This window comes from Aedes albopictus, chromosome 2 (assembly GCF_035046485.1).
Source record: "Aedes albopictus strain Foshan chromosome 2, AalbF5, whole genome shotgun sequence".
In the NCBI taxonomy this organism is placed as follows: domain Eukaryota; kingdom Metazoa; phylum Arthropoda; class Insecta; order Diptera; family Culicidae; genus Aedes; species Aedes albopictus.
Window position 1 is genome coordinate 35,011,692 of NC_085137.1, and position 23,320 is coordinate 35,035,011.

General features: G+C 36.8%; 1 protein-coding gene and 1 non-coding gene across 3 annotated transcripts in view; both read left to right on the forward strand.

The window, feature by feature from the left end:
- Nucleotides 1-23,320, forward strand: part of LOC115268599 (neuronal acetylcholine receptor subunit alpha-7-like) — a 437,921-nt gene that overhangs the window by 337,332 nt on the left and 77,269 nt on the right. The window lies entirely within an intron of this gene.
- On the forward strand, nucleotides 22,453-22,532 carry Trnal-uag (transfer RNA leucine (anticodon UAG)). The gene has a single exon. It is a non-coding gene; the product is annotated as a tRNA-Leu (tRNA).

Below are 23,320 nucleotides of genomic sequence, written 5' to 3' on the forward strand. Positions count from 1 at the left end.
AGAAGATGTTGCCGTTTGAAAGTCAAATAGTATGACACGTACGAGTAGAGACAAAATTTATCATGAATGCAATGAAGGCTGATAAAAACACATGGGACATTCAGAACTGTCGTCACGTTTATTAAAAGATCAATAGAATGTAACCGAAAAATTACTCCTGTGTGGTTTAATACTAACCCGTGCCATTCAATTGGTCATTGCATGAGGAATCTGGTCCCATTGCTTCCTAAGGAAAATGGGTCAGTTCCTAGGTCAGATCGGTCCAGCCATTCCGGAGTTATGACCACTCGGCTTTTCGAGCCCGTACGAAGTTGACCATCAATATTAACTTGTTTTCTCGATCAGCCTAGATAGCTGTGTAGTGTCGGTAGCGGTTGTTTCAATTGGCTAAGAATAACACTACGGACCACCTGTTCCGGTTGTAAGAGTCCACTAAACAGGTGACCCCTAGTTCATGGTGTGATGTGGCTATATGCATACCGTGCCTAGTAGGGTAGGGATAATTTCAAAAAATCTCTCCGATATATGATTTCCCAAGTGGAAAATGATCTACTAGTCGAAATAAGTGAGCTGTACAAAAATGATCGATTTCGGTTGATATTTGGGGGTGGCGCAAAGGGTTCAACTGAAATGTTTGCTAGAACAAACTTTCTAAAAACATTTCAAATTTAATTTTCAAACATATTTTTTTAGAATAAATCGGTGATTCTAGAACCCAATTGGGCCAAATTTGTGCTCAAAATCGGAACAATACTATATCTCTACTGGTTTCTGAGATATTTGAAAAAATGTCATATTTCGGTATCCAATTTAGTCTAGAAAAATTATGTTTGAAAATTTAATTTGAAATGTTTTTTGAAGGTTTGCTCTAGCAAAATTTTTACTTGAACCCTTTGCGCCACCCCTAAATATCAACCGAAATCGCTCATTTTTATACAGCTCACATGTTTCGACTAGTAGATCACTTTCCACTAGGGAAATCATATATCGGAGAGAATTTTTGAAATTAGCCCCACCCTAGTGCCTAGGAATGAATGGCTAGGGGGTCTAATAAAAACCTAACCGCTAACGGAGCCTGTAGAGTACCAGGGCGCCCTCCACAGTATTTTGCCCTTACTGCACTAACCGGAGCAATGGTGCAGTGGTCCTTGTGTTTCTCCGAGACAATCAGTTGTCCTTCTTTAGTCTCACTTGAGGCTATGAAGATGTTGTTAAAGCATTATCCACTTAGAATCCGGACGCATGGCATATTTTCTAGGGACGCTCTCAATGATCACAATCTTCATTCTTTTACAGCAGTCTGATCCTACACTAGTCCTCTTTCAATGGTGAAAATTTCATCGATTTACTTGCAACGAGTAAAAAGTTATTTCAGATTTAATAATGGAGAAGGAAAAAAAAATCTTGCACAAACACGTTGAAAATTTAGCGTGGTCATGTACGACAGTCGCAAAAAATATTAATATCTCCAAAACCATTGTGGGTTTTGTGCATAAGTTTTGTTAATCATGGCATAAGGAAGTGTGCCCAGAAGATTAAAGCTTGGTTCATTGATTAGGCTGCTTGGAATTCGAAGATTTGGCAAGAAATTCGAACTCTGGGCATCGTTTTTTTATACACCACCCAAAACCCCCTAAAACTCCTCAAAGTTCTCCTGAAAATCCCCGAAACCCTCTGAAACACCCTTGAAAGCATTTGAAATTTATGGAAATCTCTCACTTGAAACTCTTCTAAAACTATCATGAAACCCTTTGAAGTCCCAAACTTTTCTGAAAACGCCCTCTAAAAACTTTTTGCATTACCTGAAACCCTCTTAAACTCACTCGAATCACCCTGATACCTAAATAAAACCTTCTAATGCCCATGTACCTATGAATTTCCAAGAAAATCCTGTGAATTCCTCTGAAACCTTATGAAACTCCTAAACACTCTCTGAATTCCGTTGACACCTCCTGAAACCTCTTTGAAACTCAAAATCGACACTGAATGCCCCTAAAACAACTCTTGGACTCCCTTCAAACTTCACTGAAACCCCCTGAAAACTTCCTGAAATCCCTCTGAGAACCACCAGAAATCCACTTTGACCCGAGCAGAGGAGAATAGCAAGTTAATAACTAAAAAATCACATAACCTGTTTTTATATCTTGTTTTGTTATAATTAAATTATCAAGGCATAGCTTTTCCATAACAAATTTTGTTGGACAATCTCATTTTGTTATAATCAAGCTATTGATATACATTAACTAAATTACATTTAAATAACATGTTTTGTTGAAGTACAAGTTTAGTTATTGTTGTACTATTGATCAACTTATCAGCAATAGCACAACAGTAACAAGTTTTGAAATCACAGCATCAATTCGACAATTATGACTTGTCCCTTTGAGTTGTTCCATTTTTGTATTCAGTTAAAAATGAAATTCCTGATCGACTCCTTTTAAGAATTCCTTAAATAATTTTCGGATAAGCACTTGGAAGTTCTGGAGGAACCTTTCGATAAATCCCTGGAGAAGTCTTCAAGAGAACTACTGGCGCAATTTTCTAAGAAATTCCGAAGTTGATTCTTCTGAGCAATTATTAGGATTGTTGACATAATATTTTGAAAAACTCCTGGAAAATCCTTCGGAAAAACTCATTATGAAATCCTCAAAGAAATTTTCAGAGAAATGAGACAAAACGATAAATTTTATATAATAAGTATTATAACTTATTTAGTAACGAGTTTGATATCATAGCAAATTCTGCTCTCCGAATATTATCAATAACATATTAATATCAAAATTTGTTATTGGAATATTTCCCGAATTCATGGTTATTAAGTTGTTATTGAAGCTAACAAAACAAGTTATTGAAATGGTTTTCCAGGAACATTTTTTTGTTATGGAATTTGTTATTTTGCCGCTTATGACAGACAAGTTTATAACACAATATGTTATGGTAATAACTTAAAAATAATTGATTTTATTATTCAGTTATTTTGCCCAAATAACACAGCTCCTTATGCTGTTGTTATTCTCTTCTGCTCGGGGATATCCCTTGATTCTACCATAAAAACCCTCTGTGATCCCTACTGAAACCCTCTGAAACTCCCTGAAACCTCATTGAAACTTTTCTGAATTTTCCCGGAAACCCTCTGAAATTCTCTGACACTCGCCGAAAACTCCCTGAAACTTTACTGATGTTTCTTGAAATCTCTGAAATTCTTCGAAACCCTCTGAATGTTTTACTGCTACTGCCAATACACTCCCCTGTTACCATCTAAGGTTCCCTGAAATCCAGCCCCTGAAATCCTCTAAAATTCAATTGGAATGGGCAGCCCCTGAAATCCTCTGAAATTCCATTGGATCTCCACTGGAAACCCAGAAGCCCCGTAAAACCCCTTGTAATGCTCTTAAACCTCTTTTAAATTCTCTTAAGTACACCTGAAACCCAGTGAAATGCGTATTCTTGTAAAGATTCCTCAAACTCCTCTAAAAAACAGGTCTCCTCAGAAATCAATAGTGACATCACAGGCTCATGAAACTATGTGGTGTCAAGTGGTGAGTTCAATGTTTTTTTCAAGAATCTTCAAGGGTCATCGCAATCAGTCTGGAACGTCTTGAATCCCATCTAAAACCACTTGAAGCATTTATGTAACGCTTTAAAACGTCTCTGAAATTCCACTGCGGCGCACGAGAGGACAGTGATCCAAAATGCGTTTTCAAAAACTGTATGCCCTCCTCAACCCCCTCAAATTTTTTGTACCGCCCCTGAGACCCTCCGGAATCCTCCAATACGGTTCTGGAACTCGCTTTGACCCTTCATGAACTCCCTAAAATGCCCCTGTAATACCTCTGAAACTTGCTGAAATCCTCTGATACTTCCTGAAAAAAATCCCCTGAAGCTGACTCGGACCTCATGAAACGCACGTGAGACCCTTTGAATCCCCCGAAAACGCTCCTGTAAGGCCTCCGGAGCCACCTAAAATTCCTCTGAAACATCCTGAAAAAAGAACGCCTATAACACACATGAGACCCTCTGATTTCCCTGTAACGCCTCCAGAACTTCGTGAAAATGCTCTGAAACATTCTGAAATGCCATAGAAAACCCCTTGAAATTCCCTTGGACATCCTTTAACGCATCTGAGACCCTCCTAAACTTCCGAAAGTGCCCCTGTAATGCTTCTGAAACTCGCTATCAGTCCTCTGAAACTTCCTGAAATGCCACCGAAAACCTCCTGTAACCCACTCGGACCTGTTGTTATGGACCTGAGACCCTCCAAAGCTCTCCGAAAAGACCCCTGAAGCAGTACTGCTGAGTTGGTTACTCAAGCTTTCCAAAAATCAGCGCCCATAAAGTGGCACTCCCCAATGAACATTATTTCAATATTGAAAGACACTAGACCGTCTTCAGCCAGAGGTTGCACAACCTGAGCAGTCACTAACATTAGGTAACAGGCAACACGGAACACCCAGTGAACCAGTGAAGGATTTTTCGTTTGACGAAAAGTTTCCTCCGACTGGGACGGGAATCGAGCCCTCACTTCGTGGCACTCACAATATGCATAACCAACTGACGCCGCTATCCGCACGGCCACGAAGCCCACAATATTGCGCCATATTAAAAATTATTACTGGGAAACCCCTCTACAAATACCACGAATTCTTTTTCCACTATTTTTTTTTTAAATTATCGTATTATTTGCAGGAATTCCTTTTATGGGTTCACAAAAAATTCCTCTTTGAATCTTTATCCAAAAATTATTTCAGAATATATTCCTTCCCATGTACTGCTTTAAATTTTTCCCCAAGATGACCTCCAGGGACGTTGCTAGAGATTCCTTTTGGATTTTTTTTTCAGGATTTATCACCGTTATTCTGCAATTTTCATGTAAAAAAGATTCTTGGCAATTTTCTAGAATAGGAAATTACTTCATGGATAGCTATTGAAGTTTGTGCAAGTATTTCTTTAAACATTTCTGAGGGTAATCCTCCAGGAATATTATAAGAATTTCCTTCACATTTCTTTGGGACTTGTCCCGGAATATTTTTAAAAGTTTATAAACCAATTCTTCTTAAAAAATTTCCAAAGATTTCTTTCAAAGATCCTGTCCCAGGAGAATATTTTTATGGAAATTCGAAGATTTTCCAAAAATTCCTCTCCATGAGAAATTCAGAAATTTTTCAAGAAGTTCTTTCAGAAATTAAAGTTGGAATTTCGTCAGAGGTGCTTTAAAGTGTTACTTCATATATTCTGAGATTTTATCAGGTATTTATTATGCAATTCCTCAAGAAAATTCTCAATAGATTCTTCATGAAATCCCTCAAGGTTTCTCCAGAAATTCCAGCAGGAATGGCTTAGGATTTATTCAGACCTTTTTTCAGGGATTCATTCAGATTTTTTTCCGGTGATGCTTCATTTGACATTTTTCTTGAAATTCTCTAGTGGTTCTCTAAAGAGTTCTACCTGTTTTTTTTTTCAATTTCTGCAGGATTTTTTACAAAAATGTCTCTAAAAATTACTTTGATGCACTGTATTAGACAATCTTAGAAATATTCCCCCTGAGGTATTTCCGCGAGACAAAAAAAAACCTCGGAAATTAATTGAGAAACTCTTTAGGAATTCTGACAGTTTCTGTAGACATTTTTATAATAATATCTACAGAAATTCGTTTATGGATATCGTCAGGAATCCGTTGGGAATATCTTCAGTAATTTCAAAGCAATTTTTCCTTGGCGTTAATTCCCAAGTTTCCGGAAGATTCTCATGATTTTTTTTATCTAGCAATTAAGGAAGTATTTAAAGAATTTTCTACAGGTATTCTCTCGGGCATTCATTCCAAAATTATTTCAGAATTTTTTGAGGGATTCCTCCAGGGATTCGTTCGAGTAATGTTTCAGAAATTTTGTGCTCGTTCAGGAAAAAAATCGGAAAAAATCTAGAAGGAATATCCGAACAAATTTTTGCAAGTATCCCTGAAGGAATCCCAGGATATATTTCAGACGGAACCGGTGGGGCGGTTTCTAAAAAAATCTCTTTAGGGTTTTCGGTAGGAATCTCAGAGGAAAAATGTTAGGATGATTAAAAAAAAATAGAAGACGTTTCTGTGACAAGAAAAACTTCATTGAAAAGCTTTCGAAGAAGTCTGAAGAAGTTCCTTAAATTCTGGAAAAGTCGCTGTAGATGTTTTCAAAGGAATCTGAGCATGAATTTCTAGAAAAAATCCTAAAGAAATGTCTGAAGAAATGAGGAATTTGTTTAGACTTATGTTTACGAGAAAAAATTGGAATTTCTTGAAAAGTTTGTTTGGGAATTTTTAAGAAAATTCCTAAAGAAATCCTTTGATAAAAATCTTGGAGGATTTCCTGATAATGTTGCTGAACCAATCGGTGTACAGGAATTCCTGCAAAAATTCCTGGGGAAACGTCTAGTTAAGCTTCTGTAAAAATCAATAAAAAAAACTTTTGCGATTAAATAAAAAAAGTAAAAAGAAGAAAATCTGGTTGAGTACTGTTCTTTTTATTTCCACTAAGAATTTGCATCCTTTGACAGATACGTATTTCGACCTCAACTGTAAGGTTATCTTCAGTGTCTTGTACTTGACGTATCTGTCAAAGGATGCAAATTCTTAGTGGAATTAAAAGGAACAGTTTTTAACCCGATTTTCTTCTTTTTACTTACAGGTATTCCACTAACACGCACAGGTTCATCATCATCACTTTTGCGAGAATTCTAAAAGAATTCTTGACGAAATTTATTTGAAATTTTTTTCCGAATAAACTCCTGGAAGAATTAATGGAAAAATTCGTAGAGTTATCACTAGAGGGAATATCGGATATTTTTTTTGGGAAAATACACGGAGGTATTTCTGGAGCAAATTCTGAAGGAATTCCTGAAAATTACAATCCAACTGGAAGAATTTTTGCAGTATTTTTTGATGATTCAATGGATAAGCTTCCGTACACCTTTCTGCGGCGATTTACATTAGAATCTTTAAAGCAATTCCAGAACAAATCTCTAGTAGACTTCTTAAATAAATTTTGAAGAAGTCTCTAAAGTATTTTCTTCGAAAGAATTTATAAAGCGAATCATGGAGAAATTTCCATTTTTTTGTTTTCAAATGAATCCCTACTGGAATTTCAAAAGTAATCCCTCGCGGAATTTTATAAGGAACCGATGAAAATCTTCCTAGACGAATTCATCTATATATATAAAAATGAGTTTGAAGTCCCTTTGAGGCAACAAAACTCATGAACGGATGAACCGATCAACATGGCTCTTGCACGGTTCGGTTTGTTTTCGTGGTGGCTGTGTTTATATGTACAAAAAGTTACAAAAATCAACTAGAAAAGTAACAAAATTGATAAAGTACTGATTTTTCATGAGCTGGGTAGGAAATCAACACGACCGAAATGAAATCAATCTAGAGTGCGGTGCTTTTTTGAGCTCAACAACTGTCAAACCACCACAAGACGGCAAGACAAAGTTTGCCGGGACAGCTAGTATAGGATATTTTTAGATATTCTACTAAGAAGATTTGAAGAAAGCACTGATGGAAATCTCTTTTAAGAATCCCTGAAAGTATTTCAGAAGAAACCGTTGTAAGGGTTTCTGTTAAAACAGACATAATTTCTGGAGTAATTTCTGAAGAAATCCATGTAGCAATTTTGGAAAAAAAAACATAGAAGATGTCTTGAAGGAGTCCTTAGGCACATTTATTGAGGAATCTCATAAACAATTTTCGAAGGAACCTCCAAGAAACTTTGCGAGGATTTTTGAAGGAGACTGTGGAATATTCTCTAGAAAATCCTTGGAGCAATTTGTTGAGATATTTTAAACTTCAGATTCTGAAAGAATCTATGGAGGATTTTCTGAGGAAACCCATTGATGCTTTTCTAGTGCAGTTCTTGAAGTTATTTCAGGACCATCTAAAGAAAACTCTGAAAAAAATCAGAAGGAATTTATTTTGCAATCCAAAGAACTTTAAAAAGCAAATCCGTGTAAGACTTTCTCAAAGGAATCCTGGGGAATTTCTAAAATAAACCCATGGGGCAACTTTGAAAGGAGTCTCATTAGCCCACCTTATTATGGAGTTCCTATATTAATTCAAGGAATAATTTCTGAGAAACTTTGGAGAAAATTCTAACGGCAACTATGTATTTTAACTGAAAGAATACCTGGAAGAGTTCCTGAAGCATTTCTCAGAGAAATCTCCGAAGGCGTTGTTGGCAAAATTTCTTAAAAATTGCCTAGAAAAATTTAAATACATATGTAGCATATTTTCCTAGATTCGCAAGGGCGCACATACTGGAACTTTTCGAAGCCGCTTGTTTGGAAAGGCATCAAAGACCTATTTATATGTAAAAAATGACAAGGAATCGAATGGTGGTGGTCTCGTCTTGTGCAGACCACGGGAAATGTCCCATTCTGTCCAATTTTCCCCTTTTTTGCACTATTTTAATGCAAAACATAAAAAAAAGTGAAGATAAACCTCTGTCGCCGATATATATTCCAGAAAAATATTGAATACTATGGCATAAGTTGTTCTCGATTAAAGTTAATCATTATTGTGATGTCTAGATCACGGTAATGCCCCATTTTGCCCTATACTTCTTATCAAATATGAAAAACTATTTTTTTCATTGATTTTCAAGCTGTCTTCCATGTTTCCGTGCTAATCATGAGAATAATGATACAAATACTGTTAAAAAATATAAAGAGTTGATTTCCTTCATTAATGTGGCACGGGATGTGGTCTTTTTTGCCCCAACTGTCCCTTATCTTCATGTTTCAGTGCCAAATTTGACCAAAAACCATTTGAAGATCTCCACTGATGATCTATGTTGGGATGAAAATGCTCTGTGAAACTGGCAACACGGGCCAAATAGCAGTTAGCGAAAAAAGCTGTTGATAGGAGGTCGCATCTTTTAATAGCGCGGAATAGAATACTAAAATGTATGTATATAATGAATAAGTAATAGACTAAGATTAATAAAATAAATTGAATTACAGCATTGAAGCTGCACATCATGAAAGCTGCTTTCAATCTTTGGTGTATCGCGCAAAAGATGACTTGTCTCCGCAACAATCTACGTTGATGAAAAACGTTCAATATTTTAGCAAAGATGATCCACAAGAAGGATGGAACATTTTCATGTTTCTTCAGACTCTAGTTTAATTTAAAAACACTTCACTAATACTTTACTTTTGCAAAAGAAAATAAAAAATGAATAACTCTTTTAAAGAAAAACTAGAAAGGACGAGCAAATTCCTTTTAATTCTACTACTGTGCTTATCTTCGGACAGATAGGCCTATTTCGTCTGTGACTTACAGACTTCTTCAGTGTCAAGTGCTCGACAAAGTAATAGTAAAGATTTTCATGTTGCTCAGCGTACAATAAAGTCCCATTTAGCCCCATATTCCTCAAAAACTATTGTAATTAGTTTTTTTTTCATAACTTTTTATACTGTTTTCGAAGTTTCTATGTAAATCAGAGCAATCACGATTCAAATACTGTTTATAAAGTAATAAAGATGATTTCAACCATGCCAGAACACGAGAAATGACCTGTTTTGCCCCAATTCATCCTAATTTTCAGGTTCAACATTTAACCAAAAAACATGATGGTCTCCACGGATGATATACATCCATGAAAAACGTTAAATATTATAGCAAAGATAATGCACAACGAGGGTGAAACATTTTCATGTTGTCCATATCACGATAATGTCCCATTTTGCCCCATACTACTTAAAAATTGTGAAACACTAGTTTTTTCATAAGTTTTCAAGTTATTGTCGATGTTTCCATGAAAATCAAAGAATGTAAATAGTTTTGAGGAATTGGACAATAGGCTGCGGCTTATTTTTTCAGAAGTTGTTGAAACCTGGAATTCGTAAGCTCTTCTGGATTCAAATGACATAAACATAGAAACCTCTGAGTTTGAGCCAAAAATATTGAGATTAAGAGGTGGCGCCTCAAAGTTGAATTTTCGAGTAATAAAAAGTTGTTTTCACTTCAAGTGCCATAACTTTCTCAATTTTCAACCGATTTTCAATATTTTTTTTATAAATTTCTCACAAATTGAATTTCAAATAAACGCGTATAACTTTTTTTTCAAAGTCACGCAAAATATGAGGTTTTAAAGATCTAATATGTTTTTATTTTATCCTTAAAAAAATTAACTTAGAGTCCGATAACTTTTGAACCGTTTGATCAATTTCAAATTATTTGGCTTTCTTTTGTAGATATTTCTGTTGCCTATCTTTGTCCTGAACGAATTCATCGTCAAAGTAGTCATTTTTATGATTTATTTATTTATTATTAACATCAACAGACATCTTATGCCCCAATGATGACCTCTTATAACTAATACATAACTATAAAAACTAAAAACAAAAACTGCATTTAAATACAAGACAAAAAGAAACAAAAATGCGAAAAGGTCAAATACTGTAACAAAAACATATAAAATCACAGTTCACCCCATACAGGAGCGATGCATGCACAGCAAAGAACAACGCGATACTCTCGACAATTTTTCCTCATTTAAACAATCCAAAAAGAAAATCTTAACGCGCTATTGTTCGCTTTACGCGGAAAGCAAACAATGGATCATCCATGTCAGATGACTGGTCAATGTTTCTTCTTAAAACATTAGAAATCCACCGGTAGTGATCCGAAACGGGTTCCGAGTGTCCCGCCGAAATTGGTCAAATGTCAATTCGCGACTTTTTAGGTAACCTGATGAACAGACAAGAAAACAGTCTGAGACCATATTTGGGACAATCGGTAGTGTCATGGAATGAGTTCCAGGTTTCCCGCCGAAAGTGGTCAAACGTAAAATTGAACCAAACCCATGCATGCGGCACATCAAATAGCGGAATCATGAAAGTGAACAAAATCAATGTTAGCGATAAATCAAATCGTGGAATTGTTTAATAGCCTGGTAAACGTTGGGTAAGATTAAAAGTCTTCATGTATGCAAGAGATCAAAATCGTGACTAAAGTGATCTCATCAAATCACACCATTTCAGATTTCTGCAGTGTAAATATATAGTATAGGATGGATCAATCATTAACCCACCATCAGTCGCTTGCGTGTACTGAGTACACGCATCTCAGAAAAATGCAAAAAAATAATCGAAATTCGCACCAAATTGAACCGGGTGTTGGTCCTATTCCAGGATCCACTCTTCTTCTTGTTAGTAAGGCAGAAAAAAAAAATGAAAAAAATGCACGGAAAGTACTCGAAAAATACGTAATTCCAACCTCACATTTTGAATGTGTACTCAGTACACCGGCGCGACCGCTGGTGTAACTTTTTTGTGAACCAGACCGTTACACGGCATACGCTTTCAATTATGGTTTATATGCTTTACTAGATACAATGTTGATGTCTTCAGCAAAAATGTTAACTGGATAATGCGCGTCTGATAGTGGACATGTGGAACCGGTCAACACGATCTGGTCCTGTCCCGGGTGTCGGAATGGCCCTCGCGGGAACCTGTTTCGTGGACATTTCAGTTATGGCACCAAAACTAGGCATGCGACGGCTCTATCTTCATGATTTTCCATATCCATTATTTTGGTAACCATGAAAATGTCCAGTGACCTCCCTGACTAACCCGTGGCCACCGGAATGTGCCCTGGAGGAACCTGTTTCGAGGACATTTTGACCATGACACCAAAACTAGGCTTGTGACGGATCTATCTTCATGATTTTCCATATCTATTATTTTAGTAACCATGAAAATAACCAGTGACCTCCCTGGCGAACCCGTGGCCACCGGAATGTGCCCTGGAGGAACCTGTGTCAAGGACATTTTGACCATGACACCAAAACTAGGCTTGCGACGGCTCTATCTTCATGATTTTCCATATCTATTATTTTAGTAACCATGAAAACAACCAGTGACCTCCCTGGCGAACCCGTGGCCACCGGAATGTGCCCTGGAGGAACCTGTGTCGAGGACATTTTGACCATGACACCAAAACTAGGCTTGCGACGGCTCTATCTTCATGATTTTCCATATCCATTATTTTAGTTACCATGAAAATGACCAGTGACCTCCCTGGCTAACCTGTGGAAACCGGAATGTGCCCTGGAGGAACCTGTGTCGAGGACATTTTGACCATGACACCAAAACTAGGCTTGCGACGGCTCTATCTTCATGATTTTCCATATCTATTATTTTAGTAACCATGAAAATAACCAGTGACCTCCCTGGCGAACCCGTGGCCACCGGAATGTGCCCTGGAGGAACCTGTTTCGAGGACATTTTGACCATGACACCAAAACTAGGCATGCGACGGTTCTATTTTCATGATTTTCCATATCCATCATCTTTGTAACCGAAAAAAAAGTGCGAGTGACCTCTCTGGTTAACCCGTGGCTACCAGCCATGCAAGGGCTCTATCTCCATGATCTTCATCTTCTTTTTTGTGTAACTACTGGAGCAAAGCCTGATACTCAGCTTAATGTTCTATGAGCACTTCCACAGTTATTAACTGAGAGCTTCCTTTGCATATGATCATTTTGCATGTATATAGCGTGTGGCAGGCACAAAGATACTCTATAACGAAGAAAGCTAAGAAAAAATCCATTACAAAAAGTTCCAGTACCGACCGCGAATCAAACCTGTCACCATCAGCATGCATATACTGAATAATCACGCCTTCACAACTGTGGATATAGTGGTTTTCTATCATCATGATGTTTCATGTACATCATCTTTGTAACTGTGAACAGTGCCAGTCATCTCTCTGGTTAACCTCTGGCCACTGCAATTTGCCCTGAAGAAACCTGTTCCGAATACATTTTTCCCATGGCTCCTCATGTTTTTTCACCTTCGTTATCAAAATAGGACCAGTGACCTATCTGTCACACTCGTGGCCACTGGGGGTAACGGTTACCAAGACAATGAATATAAAAATTATGAAGATAGAGCCGTCCTCTAACATGTTCCTGTGGCCACGGGTTTATGCTAGGTATCGCTCAAGTAATTTCCGTTCAGTTCATTATTTTTCTTTACCGGATGGTCAAGAACTTCAACACAGAGAGCTTCATTTGATTTGACGTATCTTCTCAGTTCCGTACTAGATTCAAGAATAATCAAAAGCTTCCTCATTCTCGAGCGATTCCTTACCTGAATTTTCCACGCATCGAGATAGGCCAAAAAATCTTGCGAACTGCGTACTTCTTATAATGCAAGGACGCTGCACAGTGGTTCCACCATAGGTCTAAACCTTTGACCACAATCAACTGTGATATCAATGTGGTAACATAAAGTTTATTGATTTTTTTTTCTAATTTCAGCCGTTTGCATTCATCACTCTACCATCCAACATGTATTTAGTTGATTGTGTTCAATTCTTATATGGTTGAAAACGATGTAAATGTAAAATTTAGATGGTACTTTATCATCTTATTTGAATAAGTGTGACTGGTTTATTATTTTTCAAAAAATGTTTCCCCTTACGATCTCTTCGGACGTTTTTTTTTTTTATAAATTTTCCCTATAATATTTAACAATGATTTACTGACGAATTCAGTAGTAATTTTTATACATAACATTTCACTATTCTTAAGCAGCTGTGAGTACCGTGGATCGCCCAAACTAATATTAGTAAACATTCATAACTCGATATAACGTAACTACATTTTTATGTTCGTTACGATATATCAAAGTTACGTTATATCGAAGCCAAAAAAGATCCCCCCCCCCCCAAATTATGTTATTCACTCAACAATGATTTTTAACCTTGTTTAAATGTTTTTTTTTATTGTTGTATTTTATATACCTATCTTCAAAAGTCAACTTTATAGTATACCTTTTTATATCTAACTATTTGAACCAATATCGCATAAAACAAGATTATTTTTCATTTTTACATACCGAACTGCTCAAGCGTCAAACGTTACCTGTTCATGTGATTAAAAATAACAAATCCCCTAGCAGGTAGCGTTGGAGTGTACATCATTTCATTTTCAGCAGGGGAAAATTCAAAATTTCCTATACGATAATGCCTCCTAGAATTCCTCTTGAGATTCCTCCAAAATTCACTCGGGAATTCACCCAGGAATCTCTTAATGAAATACCTTCTGTGATTTATCCTGAAATTCTCGAAGGAGTTCCTCTAGAGTTTTTTTTTTTCAAGGATTCAAACTCCTCCATTTATTCCTACTAGCTTTAATCTGCTAGGATTCCTCTAAAAAGGGCTTTGAAATAGGACACAATTGGTAAAGTACTAGAATTGTAGTAATGAGCTGAATTTGTGTATGGTGAGAAGGTCAATTCTTCGTTTCTGCAATGAAATGGTGCAAAAAGCGTGCAGTATAATTATTCCTTGCCTAATTTGATGCTGTTTGAGCAAAACTATGGATAACTATGATATTTATGTTGCAAGAAATGGAGAAAACAACAACACTGTTGCCCAAATTTTTGCTCAAACAGCATCAAATTAGGTAAGGAATAATAGTATCCTCGCTTTTTGCACTATTTCATTGCAGAAACGGAGAATTGAACTTCTCACCATACAAAAATTCAGCTCATTACTACAAATCTAGTACTTCACCGATCTGTCCTATTACTCCAAAAGTTCTCGATATGATTCCTCCAGGAATTTCCCTTGTGGCTTCTCTAGGATTCCCCATGGGATTCCAGAGATTTTTGCAAGGATTCATCCTGCCATTCCCTTTAAAATTTTTACTGGGATTCCCCCAGTCATACCTGCAATGCTCTAATACCTTCCTGCTAAATAAGTATTTGCTGAGATTCACCCAGTAATTCCTGCTGGTACTTATTCTGCACATTTTGAACTCTTTTCTAGTTTTTTTTCAGGGATTTCACCGGTAATTCTTCCGAAAACTCAGGATGTCGGCAAAAACCACCAGGAATTTCTTCAGAGACCCATTCAAAGATTGCTGGTTCCAGGAAACCCTGTTGAATTACTCCAGGGATGCCTCATTGATTGATTTGTCTTTATTAAAGAGACATTCAGTACTTGGTAAGAGGGATGCCTCATTTTCTTTCAAAGCATTTCTTTTAATGATTCCTTAAGGAATTTCCCCTTTTTCATAGATTTTCGCTGTGATTCCTCTAGAAGTTTGCTTTGAATCCCTCCAGAAATTCCCTCTGGTACTCCACGTGGCATTTCTACATAAATTCTTCATGTGATTATTCCATGAATTCCTTTAGGAAGAATAGAATACTTTTGAAATATTTCCACCGAAATAATTCATCCGTGGGATATATCACAAAATTTCGCCAGAAATTTATCAAGAAATTTATCTAGGGATTTATCAGAGAATTTCTTGAGCGATTTTCTGCAGGGTTCTTCTAAGACTAGGCGGACTTGCCCCGGCGTTATAACTCGCAGTATCGCATGAAACCGAATTTGCTTTCACTGCTGTCTACTGTCATGTCTTTTGGAGTTGGAAGGCTATGTTTCAGTAGGAATGATATGTCAAGAGTAAGTACAATAGACGTTCGGTCGGTGCAAACGGTTTAACTGCAATGCTTTTTACCTGTAAGTCCGGTAAGTTCAACAAATTTGGAATTATCGCACCGCCAAACGTCAAAATGATGTGTTATGTTTGCCCTAATAGGCTGGAGGAATTGAATGAATGTGGATGAATTAAACGAAGAGAAAAAGCAGGATCTTCATATAACGAAATGCAGAAGTAACTGATGCTGTGAATAAGTTCTTCTGGCCTATGAACAGTCGCATGAAGTTTACGTCCATTTTACGTCAATTGATGGCTTTATGACATCTGTCAGGCGTTGCAGTTACTCAATTTCATTCGTTAAGTGAAACGTAAACATGTTGCAGTTAGCAGTTAAACAAAATTACTGACACCAAAAACTGTCATATAACTGCGAAAGTGTTCGTATATCGCTAAACTGGTTAGTAGACTTGGTTCCAGGAGGAGCGTAATATCATAAAGACTATTCTGTGAATCACGTTTATTATTCAAATAGTAAAACATTGGAACCATAAAAAAGTTACGTTATATCGAGGTAAAAGTTACGTTATACTGAGTTACGTAATATCGAGGCTACGTTATACCGAGGTATGACTGTATACAAATCAGTTGGTAACCAAATTCACAAAACAAAAAATTTCGGCTCCGTGAAGCAAAAAAAAAAACTATTTTTTATTTCTTTCTATTCGAAAATTACAAAAACTGGATTGGACATATTTTTAAACAATACAAAAACGCTTTTGGGAGGCAAATATGTATCAAATTAACGGATTCACCATGTTATAAGCGAAATTATAAGCATGACCGCCTCATACAGAGTTATTGCACACCTTGAACCTCGCTAATTGTTGCACACTCCATGCTTTTCTTATGAGGTGTGCAACAATTGGCGATTTACCCTAGATGATGGATATGGAAAATCATGAAGATAGAGCCGTCGCATGCCTACTTTTGGCGTCAATGCCAAAATGTCCCCGAAACAGGTTCCTCCAGGGCACATTCCGGTGGCCACGGGTTGGCCAGGGAGGTCACTGGACATTTTCATGGTTACCAAAATAATGGATATGGAAAATCATGAAGATAGAGCCGTCGCATGCCTAGTTTTGGTTCCATAACTGAAATGTCCACGAAACAGGTTCCCGCGAGGGCCATTCCGACACCCGGGACAGGACCAGATCGTGTTGACCGGTTCCACATGTCCACTATCAGACGCGCATTATCCAGTTAACATTTTTGCTGAAGACATCAACATTGTATCTAGTAAAGCATGTAAACCATAATTGAAAGCGTATGCCGTGTACTGAGTACACGACGCGACCGCTCGTGTAACTTTTTTTGATGCGACTGATGGAGGGTTAATAAGAAAATTATAATTTGATCGCATCAACACCAAATAAAGTATTTCCAATCCCAATAAAGTATTTCCAATCCCTAAAATTACTGCTCATAATTTGGCTGGATGAGCTCTTCTCATTGCGATCGAAATTTGAAAAGGAAAATTTATCTTTTCTGCATTTTTCTCAGAGGGAGGTCATCTTTTACATGAATAGTGTAGCCAAGAATAATAAAATAAAGCCTAAAGTGTGCTGAAAAAAACCTTGTCGAAGATCGTCAATGATGTGTAATTTTGAATGAAGTTAAGGTAGTCAAGAAGTCAACTGAGAGGTCTGATATTTGTCAGCTCTGTTTTGTCGTTGAACATAACATCGGAATGTGTGCCATCAATAAGTTTCCCAAATTTATGATGGCTTTGTTAAAATTGTTGCTTTTCTATATCAAGTGTTCTCAGGATTCAGGAATATTTAGGCTAACGTCGACGGATCATGAGTACATATTCGACGAGAAAGGCACTTTCACCACTAGGTGGAATAATCTGGGGTTTTTCTTATGTTGTATTGTAAAAGTTTACCACGAAGCATATTTCGCCCCCTAAATGCTAGAACTAGGTGACTCGTTTTGAGAAGTGCGGGTAAAAATGATCGGTAAAACTTATCCTGCTATAAAACAAACTCTTTGTTGGTCTGAAAAGACGAAACATTATGTGTTTTTGTAGTTTCAATCGACAAATTTATGTTTTTGTGGTGTACGTTCAGATATAAACAAATTGCTCGCGATTTCGCCAAACGAGTTACCTGGTTCTAGCATTAAGGGGACGATTTAATGTAAATACTTTACTTTGCTTCACCTTATTCTTCAATGATACGAGAAAAGATTTAAAAAAAAGTTACTACAGTACTGGTATGCTCTGGTAAGAATAAAGTACACATTCGTCATTTTTAATACAAAATGGTCAAGTTTGAAGGGCTGTATATTGGCTTAAGTGCTACCGCAAAATTGTTTACTCTTACAGTATATACAACTCTGTAGAATATACTTAATCTCTGCAATTTAGAAATATTTTAGGGAGCTTGTCAGTCTTATCAAAATGTAATTGTTTCGTGGTGGCTTTCCAGTATTGTGAAAATATTTTTTTGTCGAAACCTTCAAGCCCCCACGGAACAATTTCGAAAAGTTTCAAAATTATTTAATATACAGTCGAACCTCCATGAGTCGATGTTCCTTGACTCGATATCGACTCATGGAGGTAAATTTTTCCATACTGAAAAATAATTTCTGGGTTACTATGATGGTCCCCCCAAAAAGCTTCCTAAAGGATTTTTGTTCCACTACTCGATTATTCTTTGAGTCGATGGTCCCTTCAATATCGACTCATGGAGGTTTTACTGTAATTTTGAAAGTCGTTCGCCAATAACATTTCAAATTACTTCTGAGTTTCAGTTCAAACTTCAGGATTCAGATTTTATTTTTACCAGTACTGCACTCATTGCACTCATTACAATCCAAAATGTGTGTAACATGTTTTACACTCTCAAAATTTTTTGTGTTAGTGATTTCTGATGAGAATGTCCATCCATGGAATAATTTCAAGAGCAAGTAACAAAAAATGTAACAGTAGTTTTGCTTCTCAAAACAAAAGAATAACTACCTCTTATTAAAAAAAAATAAGCTCATCATAACTTTAAAATTTTGCGACAATTTCGCGTCAAAAAAGAGAGTGGTCAAAGAAGAGAGTGGCTCTTCTTATTCCAACTCTTTGTGACAATTTTCTTTGTCCGAAAAAAAAAACGGTCGATAATAAAAAAAAATTGCGCTTATTTAAGAAACTGCGATGTAAGAACTTGTAAAAATCCCTGGAAGAATTCTTAAAGTATCTGTATAGAAATCCTAAAAAGAATTTCCGAAAAAAAAGTCGCAGAAAAAATCTGAAGAAATCTTTAAAATATGTATTGTAGGAGTTCATTCAGCCATCATTGGAAAAAAATCAGAAATAATCCGGGGAAAAATTAAAAAAAAAATCTAAGATTATTTTTGTGATTGTCTAGTCTGACTCTTGTAGAAATCCCAGTTATACTTTTAGAAAGATATCTGAAGAATCCTGAAGAAAACCCCTGGTGGAATTCTTAGAAGAATTTCTATAGAAAATTAGTAAATTCCTACAAGAATTCCTTACTAACATCCCGGAGGATTTTTGAAGGACTACCGGTAGAAGTATCTGAAAAATCACCTGGGTTTGTTAAGATTTCTATTGAGAAAAAAAAATCCTGTAGAAAACCATAGCAAGTACTTCTGGAGAAATTCCTTTTGAAAATCCATGGAGAAATTCCTGGAGGCTTCCTCAATCGTGGAGAAATTTACGCGAAAATCCTTGAGAAATGAAGAATCTCTATATGGAGGAGTTCGTAGAGGAATACCCGGTATATCTGGACGAGTTTCTGAAGAAACGGCTGTAATTTCTGAAAGAAAAAAATATATCGGAGGATTTGTTGAAGTAATTCGTTTAGAAACTTCTGATTTTTTTTTATCTCTTCTGCATAAATCCCTGTAGGAACTTCTAAATGGATCATTGAAAGTTTTTTGGTGGAATTCTTTTGAAGGAGTTTTTTTTTCTGAAGGAATCTGTGGAAGATTTTCTGAGAGTCCCTGGAGGAATTTCTCATGAAACTAATGGAACCGTTCCGGAAGGCACCCAAGAAATATGTTTGAAATCTGTGATAAATTTCTGGATAAATTATGAATTAATGATTTTCTATAGGAATTGCTGAACCAGTCCCATATCGAATTAGCTTTTTTAAAGTAGTGAACGTTTTACAGATATGTAGATTAGCAACAGGTACCTCCATCTTCTTCGTGCTCAAATTATGCACCGAATCATGAAAATTGGGGTGAATTTGGGGAAATATAGAGGTCATATTCTGATGATGATATGATGATATGATGAAAATCAACTCTATCTTGTTTCTTAACAGCCATGATCAATATAATTTGCAAGCAAACATCAAAAACATCTTAAAAACATATGAAAACTCTATTTTTAATGAATATGGGGCAAAATCGGACATTATCCTGATATTTACAACATGTAAATATATCACTCTCGTTGTAGATCATCTTTCCTAAAATATTGAAAATGTTCATGGATGTAGATCATCAGCTGAGACCTCCATATGCTTTTTGGTCAAATTTTACACTAAAACATGAAAATAAGTGAGACTGGGGCAAAATTACATTCCATGCTCATCCATGGTGGAAATAAACTTTATATCGTTTCTTAAGAGTATTTGTATAGTGCTTGCTATAATTTACATGGATGCGTCAAAAATAGCTTCAAATCCTATGGAAAAGCAAATGTTTCTAGCACTAAAGGAAAGTGTGGCAAAATGGGGCATTATCGTGTTATAGGCAACATGAAAATATTCCTTCTTCGTTGTGAATTATCTTTGCTAAAAATTGTAGATCATCAGCTTTTTGGTCCGAAACATGAAAATTAGGGTGCATTGAGGCAAAATACGGCTTATCTTGTGCTTTTCTATAATGTTAACCAACTTTATCTCGTTTCGTAAGAGTATTTGCATCGTGTTTGCTATAATTTGCATGGAAACTTCGAAAAAAAAAAGCTTGGAAATTTATGAAAAAAAACTAATATCAATAATATTTAGGGAATATGGGGCAAAATGACACATTATTGTCATCTGGGCAACATGAAAATGTTCCACCCTCCTTGTGGATCATCTTTGCTAAAATATTGAACAATTTTCATTGATGCAGCCCTTCAGTAGAGATCTTCAAATGCTTTTTAGTAAAATTTTTCAACGAAACACGAAAAATTATGGTGAATTGGGGCAAAATTGGTCTCTTCTCGTGCTCTGTTATAGTGGAAATCAACTCTATCCCGATTTTATATAAATATTTGCATCACGAAAAATTGAAAGCAGCTTGAAAAAAAAATGAAAAAAAAAACTACTTTTTATAATTGTTAAGTATTATGGGGCGAAATGGGGAATTACAGTGATCTAGACATCAAAACAATGTTAAACTTCAATCGAAAACAACCTATGCTATAGTATTCAACATTTTTTATGGAATATATATCAACGGCAGAGGTTTATCTTCATTCATTGTTATGTTTTGCATTAAAATAGTGCAAAAAAGGGGCAAATGCGGCAAAATGGGTCATATCCCGTGGTCTGCACATGACGAGACCGCCATCATTCGATTTCTTGTCATTTTTTTACATATAAATAGGACTTCGATGTCTTTTCAAACCAGCGGCTTCTAAAAGTTGCGATTTTGGGTCCACTTTTTTCCCACTGTGCAGTGTCTGAAAAGTGTATCATCGAAATTAAAGAAAGCCCAAAAGAGCCTTCTGTGCACACATTAAATAGTCCAGAAAAGTCATTTTAATTTATGTCAATATCAACTTCAGGTTCGTTAAGTAAATGCTGCGGTCGAAAAGTTTTCCTTTTATGTTAGATCGCAAGCCAGACCTTAAACATAATCGGAAATCCTAATCATAGGCATAAATAATCCAACACAAATTCATTCACATAGTTAATTACCGGACCCCCACATTAAGTTTTATTAAACCTCTTGTTGCCACTACTTTGCATGCCTATCTATTCATGGAGATAGGAAAATGTGTGGAAAGCCTCCAATTCATTGGAAATCTAAATAACAGCAACATCATGAACAAAACAAACATAAGCCCACCTCCCACACCGTCTCGGGACCACCACACCGTTCTCTATCTCCGAACCGATAATGTTCGTGCGTTGAAAGTGGCCTCGAGCGAGAGCACCACAGCGAGCGGCATGCTGAATGCAGATACTGTCTGAGTCGTTGATGTGTCCCACAAAATACGCAACAAATTGGCTAATAGTTACAACATTTGTCAGAATATTTGATGAAATATTGTCATTTATGTACAAGTATTCCAAAGTTTTGTATGCTGTTCAAAAGTTTTCGTTACTCAGAGGATTTTCAAATTATATTTATAATCCATACAAGTATTCCAACAGTCGCAAAGACCATTCTCCCAAGATAATGGTGCCCATGTTTTGTACGCTTCTCCTCGAGCTAAGACTCGGTTGAAACCCTATCGCCTCGAAGAAGAAGAAGTGATTAAAGTGATAATAATAAAATGATTTTAAATCGCTCTTCATCTATTCTGGTGCCCTGCAGCGCCAGTGGCGACGACAAGACCAGAGGCCCTCTCTCGGGTTGGCAATTCTACTCTCTATACACCTGTACGCTAAATAGAAGAAGGTAAACTAGTGGGTAGTCTGGATGTGGATGAATGTGGGTGAAGGACCGAGCTTATCTCTGGGTGAATGAATTTTACATGTGGATCCATTTGTTCAAATCGCCGTCCTGCTAATTGTGAGAACAAGGTGAAAGCGAAATTGGCTCTGACTTTAATGGGGGAAGTTGTTTTGGAGCGCACCCATTACTGGGTTGGAAACAGTAGTGCTGGGCCGTAGAGTTAGACCATTTGTGTGGAGCAAAAGAACGATAATGGATTTGCGGCTGGCTGATAAATTTTAAACTAATGAGCTGTTGAAATAATAATCATTGACCGACTTAATGCGAAGCGACATAAGAAGCGTTTAGCGATAAGAAATATAAACGGTGCGTATCAACGCACAACGGCAGCGTGGCCGAGCGGTCTAAGGCGCTGGTTTTAGGCACCAGTCAGAAATGGCGTGGGTTCGAATCCCACCGCTGTCAATCTTTTTTTTTATAAACTGGAACACCAGTTATTACTACACTAGTGAGAACTATATTATCATCTGCAATGCATTTATCATCTGCAATGTGTCGATACCTGGGCGTTTGAGGGCAAGGGACAAAAGAAGGTCTCAGAAAGATCTAAGGGATGGAGAGGAAATAGGGGAAAATGGGGCTTATGAAGGGAGCAACAGAGGATCTGAGGTAGTGCAAAAGGGGCTTCTCAGGGGATTTTAAAGAGGACCAGAAGGGAGACTAAGGGACTTGAGAGGAGGGAACATATGTAGATCTCGGTGACATGAACCTATGACGGACGGTCGAAAGACAAAAAATTTAATGACAATAGGTCGAAAGGAATAAAAAAACCCAAATTAATCCACCTAGCGGTGATAGCGTCTTTCTCCTACCTTCCAAAACCCATTTCAACAAAACTCAAGTGACATGTTGATGAATTTCGCACTTTCATACGTTTAACACAAATCCATTTCATGGCACCAGAAGTCATATCGTTTATCTGGCTTTTGATGATGACGCCCTAAACTAAAAAAAAAAAGAACGCCATCTTAGATTTTAGATCGCTATCTTGGATATTCTAGCCGCCAGTTTTGACCTCAGGACATATTCTCCATGCTCTATATATACCCATAATGAGTCTTGTTAGCGATCACAGTCTTTGACACCTTTTTGTCGATATTCGGCTGCCTTTGTCTCCAACATTCGCAACACAAGCGATCAAACTACTGTCCGGAACAAAAATGTCGAATGAATGCGCTTGACCACGATTGCGT